Here is an 8,661-nt window from a genome sequence, read left to right as displayed (position 1 = left end):
CTCCCACATATTACCCTCAACATATTCATTAATAAAATAAATTTCTGATTTTACTTTTGCATAACACTTTGCAAACATTCAATCTGACAATTCTCAACCACTCGGGTCCACTTTTTTTCCAGTCCAAATCTTGAGTCCTGAACTTAAAAAGAAGAAAAACCCCAACCATGACTGAGTTCACTTTTTCAGATTTGTTCTCTTACTTTGTTAGTTGGAGGTCAATTTTTAGATCTATTTAAACGCTATAATCTAGTCATATCAACATAATATGAATATCAAAATTTTATTTTATACTGAAATTTAGAATTGAATGCTATCTGGTGTCTCATCAAACTTTTTAATTAAAATATTCAATTCAATTGAAATTTATATTTTTAATTTTCAATATAATATTTAATGGGCAATTATTAACATGTAACAATAAGAGAAACACAAAACTATTAATTACGTGGTTATAAAAGTGAAGGAATTGCATTATATCATTCAGTTTGAGACTATAAATAAAAAAGAAAATATCTCATCCAAATATGTTCGGAGTACCCTACAAGTTCGCCTGCGATAGGAATAAAAATTAAATGAAAAGGAGCCAGAAATTTATGACCTGGCGGTACAGTTGGTCCATTATATAATAGAAAGTGTCCACCATGTGGGATGGCTGAGATTGACAATGATGCAAATGCTGATGTTAATGTAAATGTGCCCCATCAAGCATAAATGGCTCATTGATAATACCATCAGCAGGGGCTTGGGCGTTTGGCACTGCAGCGCTGTGGTAATACAGTAATTTCTTGAAAGCTTGAGGCTTAGATGGTGGAGGTACCCATTTATGGGAAAAATCCCAAAATTCTGTCAAAAGTAGCCACTGACTCTGCTACCCCAAATAAACTCTACACTGACTCGTAGGGGTGAGTGAGAGAGGAGGAGAAGGAAGGCCTTGGAAATTGTACCCAGGACCCCTCCCTTCTCCCCCTATCATTTACTGCAGAAGCCACTTGGCCCTACCATCTATATTTTATTATTATTATTATTATTATTACTAATGAATTTCAGACTTCATCATTTTCAATTACTTCTCTGACCCTGATGTCATCATACTTGGGTTTATTTCTGTCAACCTATTCAATTTATTATAATTTACTGTGTCCAAAAGTCAGTATAAATATCTATCAATCTGATAGTATTTCTTAAAGGAAATTCTGCAAAATTCTTCCCCGATAGATTTTATTTTTATTTTTTAGTTTTTGTCATTTGTAGATAGATATATAATTAATATATTTAGAAATTGATGTGGTCAGAATTAATTATAAATATTAATATCAAATGGTAAAAAATATTTATGTGTAACAAAGTAATCACTTTTAGTTAATTTGTTAAAAAAAATTTAAATTTATCCCAGAAAATATTTGGTTTAGAAATTTAACGCAGTGATAACCGCTTTTCACTGAACATCTATATTAAACCGTTTGATAAAAACTTAAAACTTTCAATAAAACTTAAAAAATAATAGTTGATAGTTGATTTAATTCCAATCAGCTGCTGACTGTATTAGTTATGTTTCAAAGTTTTTTTGATTTTTTATTTATTTGGACACTGTTATTCTTATTAAAAATTATTAATAATAATTTTATATTATTAAACATAATATAATAAAATAAATTATATTTTACGATAAATTATATCTTCAATGGTTATTTAATATATTAATAGTAACTGTTTATAAAATTTTATCAATCAGTTTAATTTATTAACCATCAGTCACCAACTATCAGCCGCACTGATCAATCCAACTAAATACTGCACGGATCAACCAAACCAAACAAACAGTCATGAAATGGAGAATTACCAAGCTAAAGCAACCCATATAAATAAATGATAAATTAATTTATTTTACAAATCCAAAACACCTAACAAAAATTTTAATACAGAACTTTTTGACCAACACCTAATTTATTCTTGCAACTAAAATTTTATTTTATTAATATCTTAAGAATAATATATATTAATATTATTACGCAAGTATTTAAAAGAGTGCAATAGACTGGTAGCTAGCTGATCATTTTCCTATTTCTTTACCCAATGTGCAAAATTGAGCACAAGCGTTGGATCTACGAAGGCATATTAGTTATATAATAATATTTTTTACCTGCCAAAGACATATGTCCTTCTCCTTTTTATATGTTTTAAATTATAATATCCTTTTAACTATTAATTTAATATATTATTGATTAATTAATACAGATATTATTATATATTATTAATAGTTTATACCATATATTTTCAACAATATAATTCTCATATAAATTTTGATAAATATAATAATAAAAAATTAATAATTAAAATTATTTCGTACTTTTTAATTTATGTAAAAGCATATTAACAAACTCTTTTTTTAATTTATAATCTTTTTCTATTATAAAAAATATGTATAAATATTAATTTTAAATATTTTAAATTATTATTTTTTTAAAATAATTAGAAAGCCACGTAATTTTCAAAAATTTAAGAAGTAAGAAATGACTATTAAATCTTTTTATTATTTATTTTTCTTACTATTTTTTTAGAAATTTTCAATAATTCTCTTTTATTATTTATTTTTTGTTAATAAAAATTAATTATGGATATAAGAGAAAGTGTATTAGAATACACACGTTTTTTAAAAATTTAAAATAAAAAATTTATAATTTAATAAGAAAATATATACAGAATAATCTGTAAAAAATTTGAGGAAATAGTTAAATCTTTTTTATTTTGAGAAAAATTAAATCTTTTTAGGTGGGAAGGTATATAAATCTGTGTAGGAAATACTAGGGGTAGTTTTGAGGATTGGAATTGAACGAGGCGATCTGGCATTGCGCTGCTTCACGCACTAATGGTAGCAGACTTTTGCAGCACTTTTTGGTACCTTTTGACACGACTTACGGGGTGAGACTGCTAGGCCATTCCTGGCCGTAGGATACTGTTTGTCAGTTTTCCTTTTTTTTTTTTTTTTTTTAATTATTATTTGGTTTGTTTTTGGTCAAAAGCCATTTATATTTGAATTCTGTTTTTCTACTTGACTAACATATTTTTAACTTTTATTGGCTCAATGTTTAAATTATCTTTTGTGTTTTGTAAAAATTAGGGGCAAGTAAAATTTTAGAGATTATTAAAAATCGAATTCAACTGATTAGATTCTAGACGATTTTTAATTTAAATTAACTTTTAAAAGTTAAATTTATTTTAGTTTGATTTAGTATTAAATTAAAAAATAAATTGAGATAATTGAATTTCTTTATTTACATTTTAACATTGATTTTATGTGATACAATTTATTTGGTTGGTCTTTTTATATGATACTTATTTAGTTTAATGTAATTTAATTTGATTAAATTTAATTTTACTTGATTCATAAGTGCTCACTTTTAATAAAAATAGAATATTTGTTTTAATGTATTTAAGTTAACTTAGTTAACACCATTAATAGAATGAAAAAGAAATAGATGGAAGATGATACGATAGAATAGTAAAAGGAAATATTTTAAATCATTTATCTCTTAGATTTTTATAGGTAAGAATTACTAAGTATAATTAATCCAGAAATTACAAGTAAATGATTTATATATGCAAAATTGCGTCTAAGTTCATGTCATTTTAATGTCTTAAACTTACTTTATTTACCTAATTAAGATAATTTATGATAGTAATATAGTATAATAATGTATATAATAAGATATTTGAATTCTCGTATCCAAAAAAAAAAAAAGATTAAGATTTCATTGATAGTTTGGTTAATCAGTGCATTTTAGCTGGTTGCCAATGGCGGAAAAAAATGAAATAAGAAAAAGTAAAATTGGTTGCTTTAAAATTACCTTTTGAAATGAATTGATAACATGCCATATTTTTTATAATTAAAATTTATTATTAACCTTTTTGAGAAAGTGCAAAACAAAATCAAAATTCATCTTTAAGAAAGAAAAAAAGAAAGAGATATGTATTTACAATAATAGTGGTGTTAAAATAAAGGATAAATAAAATTGTGACGGCAAAACCCAAATCAGTGGTAAGGAGTTGGTGGTGAGAAGACCTTATCAAGCTTTCATCGTACAGATTTATTTGGTGACAAGAAATATTACCTCTTATTGCGTATGTTTAAGTCGTACAAGTACAAATGTAGCATTTTCTATTTCAAATCGAAAATTGAATTTCAGTATCAATTTTGTTTTTATTATTATTGTTATTATATTTAAATTTTTGCATGATGGGGTTTTAATTCAAAATGTGGTACAAATAAAGTTGAATTGCAGCATTAATCGTAAAAAAATATATTATCACCTTGAACTTGAGAAAGTTTGGAGAGGATTTCATTTTACATAATTATTAGGATTACCTTATAATTTGTCCTAAAATTTCGCTGTGTATTTTAAGTTTTTTTCCAGACTTTAATTCTTTTTATATAAATAGATTAACTGTATTTTTTGGCGACCTGTAATAAACTGATATATATATATATATATATATAATTATTTATTAATTTAATATAGAAATATTAAATATTAGATATTGAAATGGAGGTAAATTATTCCTGCATGTCTTCCTAGAAGTGGAGCATATTTTCGCATTAAAGTCAATCTCATTGTTAATAGAAATTCCTACGCCATGTTAGCATATTACATAGAAGGTCAGAATGCTGCCACGTCTTTTATTATTATAAATCAAATCAGAAACAATATTAGTTATTTTTTCTAAAATGTTAACATCTGATTAGTTTGTCCGAAGTGATCTTAATCACACATTCTCCACATAAGCTTGGTGCATTAATAAAAAAAAAAAAAAAACTTTTAAGCACGTTTTTAAAGGACCAAACTACGGTTAAGAAGAAATAAAAATACAATTCCTTATCCACCGTACTGACCCTCTAAGTTAGTCTATTTTCAAATAGGTGCTATCCTCCTAGACAATCAAAATTCTCCTTATATTGCATTAGTTTATTCGTTAACATGGGATCTGCAACAAATATTTCCCCTTCTTATTTCCAACTGGACACATCCCACACAGAAAGAGGGGAAAGAAAAAATAAATAAAGAAAAAGAAAAAGACAGCACACACAACATAGTCACATGCGTATGGCTGAGGGGAATAATAATGATAATAATAACTGAAGAAAAAGAGATTTTTTGTTTAGTTGATCACATCACATGTTCCTCGCTTGTAATGAAACTATGAAAGAATGGCTTCCTAATTTCATTTGTTTCGAGAACTTGTACAATAATGGAGTTTGGTAGAGACAATTTTGAATTTATGGTATGGGCGAGGGCGAGACCAGCCGGCAGGGGCCAGTATTAGTGAGTAATGCGGTGGTGGTGACTCTGGTCACATCAGTCTTCTCATTCCTTCTTATTGCACCACTTGTGAGCCCAAGGTTTTCCCTCATCAGCCCCCCCTCGTCCCTTCCTTTGGCTCGCTCCCTCCTCCTACTTCTAGTATGCATGTCAACTTTACGACCCCAACTAGGCAAGTCTTTTGCATTATCTTACTATAACAAAGTCCTTTCTCTCTCTCTTTTTTTTTTTTTTTACTTTTTTTTTTCTTTTTACATTTCAAGAATTGTGTATGTAATCTTAAAATACTATATACTGCATGTGTAAAGTAACTTTAGATTTTTCTTTCTAAGAAATTGTAATGGAATGATTATGGTCTGATAAATACTGGATGGTATTCCACCCTTAAGTGGGTGATTTATAGTTTATAATAAATAGCTCATAATTATGAAAATACACGAATTATATTAAAATTACTAGTTTTGTAAAGAACTTCTAGATTAACTCATAAATAAATTTAAAGGGAGAAGTGAGTTTATAAAATTTGGGTAATCAAAGAAACACATGATCTTTTGAAATCCAAACCTTCTTCTTCTTCTTCTTATTTACTGGGTGAATCATTTATATGTTCATAGGAAGTACAGTAATTTTAAAGCCCATATACTTTTAGTACAAGTTCAACTTCATTAACATATTATTGTTATTATTATTTTTACTGTATCACCTACTAGTACACTGCATATCAACCTGCAGAGATAATGTTAATTTTATAAATCTTACAGGTAGGATTGTAATCAGATGGTCCAATAAGAATATTATAAAGTAAACAAAAAAGATTAATTAACAAATGGTTCAGTGAAAACTAAACGCTGGACGCACAAAATTATTAAGAGAAAAATTGCCTTTTTGGAATACATAAATAAAAGAACAGTGGAGAAGTCAAAAGGCAGGGAAAAAATTTATACACATTCTTCTGTTCTGCATAAATTCACGATGATGATGATGAAGGAAAAAGAAGGGCCCAGAACAATCCGACATATCTTTCACATTTTCCTTTTTCTTATGACATCTTGTCCTATCACGGCTAATGCACCAAACGCCACAACCGGATCAACGGCCCCCACAGTCCCACTAATCTTTCATTTTGATGGAGTTTGAGATTATATGGTGCTCATTCTCCTGCTGCTGCCATTGATTTTATTTTAATGCATGCACCTCACTTTTCTTTTCTTTTCTTTTTTTATATCTCATATTATCAGCACTTTTCTTTCAGTTATTTATCCAAATCTCGTTCCCTCTCTTATTGAGTAAATAAGGTCGGCCAAAACAATTATTGCCATTTCGTTTCTTTATCTCTTATTGTTTATGCAAGTTGAAGACATGTTTTAGGTATTAGGTTAATCTATTGTCTTGTTGATCTTTATTCCTCGAAACATAATATCTGAGATTGAATATTTTATCACCTTATCTAATAATAAAGAAAATATTTCTTCATTCTTATATCATCAATGGTACATTTTGACTTATAATTTTTTTTTTTAAAAAAGAATACAGAATATTTTTCTTTATTCACGTTTAAAGTCAGCCCCCAGGATCTTATTTAGTCGTGAAATCACTTCTGGTTAGTTCTAACTTCAGAAAAGGAGATGATCTGTGTAATTTTCTTTTTTGGCCGTTGGGTCATCTTAATTACCTAGAAGGAAGAGAAGCTTCTTGGCCTCATCCCAAAAAGAAGATTTACAGTTAAAACTGAGAGTAAGGTTTGGATTAAAAGAGATTCTACAATGCATCTCCACATATATGTGTATAGTTTTTAGCGATGGACAGTAACCAAATCCGTTGCTAAAAGCCACTGGCAACGGATATGAATCCCTTACTAATAATAATCCCGTTAGTAAGTCTTCTTTTTCTCTTGCCAATTTAATGATGATTTTATATCTTTAACATCAGATAAGTTTGTCAATCATTTTTTATTTTGGATTTAGCTATAGATAATTAAATTTAGCACCGAAAATGAATTTGTCACAAATTGGTGAAGGACATATATTCTTCGCTGCCAAATCCAACATATACCAAAAAATTATATTATATTTTTTTAACAGAGATAATACTATTGAGGAAACATTTAGAAACTCAATACAACTTTTGCTATGTTATAAGCCATAGAGCATTGAGAATGGGAGGAATAATTTAAAAAAAATAAAATAAAAGTAAATTTAGAGGCTATATCAACAAAAACCATTTGACCATAAGCTAAAATGTAAAATTCATTGAATATGATAATATCTATGTTAACAATTAAAGAATATTCTTAACAACAAATAAAAAGGAAAATGAAATATAATTTGAGATTGGCCAAAAAGATAATGAAGACTATTTTGTTTTTTTATGACAAAATGAATAATATGTAGTCATGCCTAAGGAAAATGAACGTCCTTATGTTTGGGAGAAATGATGGGAAGATAAGGTAAGTTTTTATAAAGTAAATGAATGTAAGGTTTTAGCAAGTAAGGAAAATAGTTTTTAATTTTACTTTGTTTTGAAATAATGGACGATAAATAAAAATTTTAAAAAGTAATATATATAACTTTTTAAATTATAATCTTTTTGTATTGAGATTTAAAAAGTTTTAACATTTTTTAAAAACTTTTAAAAGTCTGTTCATAGAACCTTTAAAAATCTTGCCAAATAGTGGTTAAAGGTTCTAAACTTTATAAAATCTTCAAAGACTTTAAGAAATCACAAACCAAATGAAATGCGACTAATTATTTAATAGGATGAAAGATTTTTTTAAAATTCAAAAATTAAATTATTTTTTATTGCTAAAAATAGTCATCTTGTCAAAATAAACTGCTTGTCACCTCCAATCTGTCTTGCGCCAAATGCATTTTTTAGCCTTTTTTAGGAGACTAAGGATTCTTATCAAGCAGGTCTATTAGGTATTTGGCAATTCTTGCTATTTCATCCATGTGTAAGCTTTTCAGAAAAACCAGGAAATCACTTCCTACAAACATTATTTTATTATTATTTTTTCTATGGGTTACAACACTCAACTATCAGATTTAAAAAGACGAGGGACTTATTATAAAAAAAAATAAAAATAAAAGATTAAGGACTGGATTGTCATTCTTAATAAATTTTAAAAAAAATGTAATTGGCCATAATTCAATTACCAAAGTGGAAGTGTTCAACGGCAGAGGCGAGATAAGACTTGATTCGTGCGAAGTATGTCTGAAGTGCGGGCATATGCATGCTTAACCTTCAAGTTACGTAATCCCTTATAATACATATTACTACAGATTTATTGTCTTTAATTGAAGTGAGAACCCCCAAAGGCAATCGAGTAGCGAGTACTGCCTTCTTA

Source organism: Ricinus communis, chromosome 10 (assembly GCF_019578655.1).
Source record: "Ricinus communis isolate WT05 ecotype wild-type chromosome 10, ASM1957865v1, whole genome shotgun sequence".
Lineage (NCBI taxonomy): Eukaryota > Viridiplantae > Streptophyta > Magnoliopsida > Malpighiales > Euphorbiaceae > Ricinus > Ricinus communis.
Note: the sequence above shows the minus strand (reverse complement) of the source record.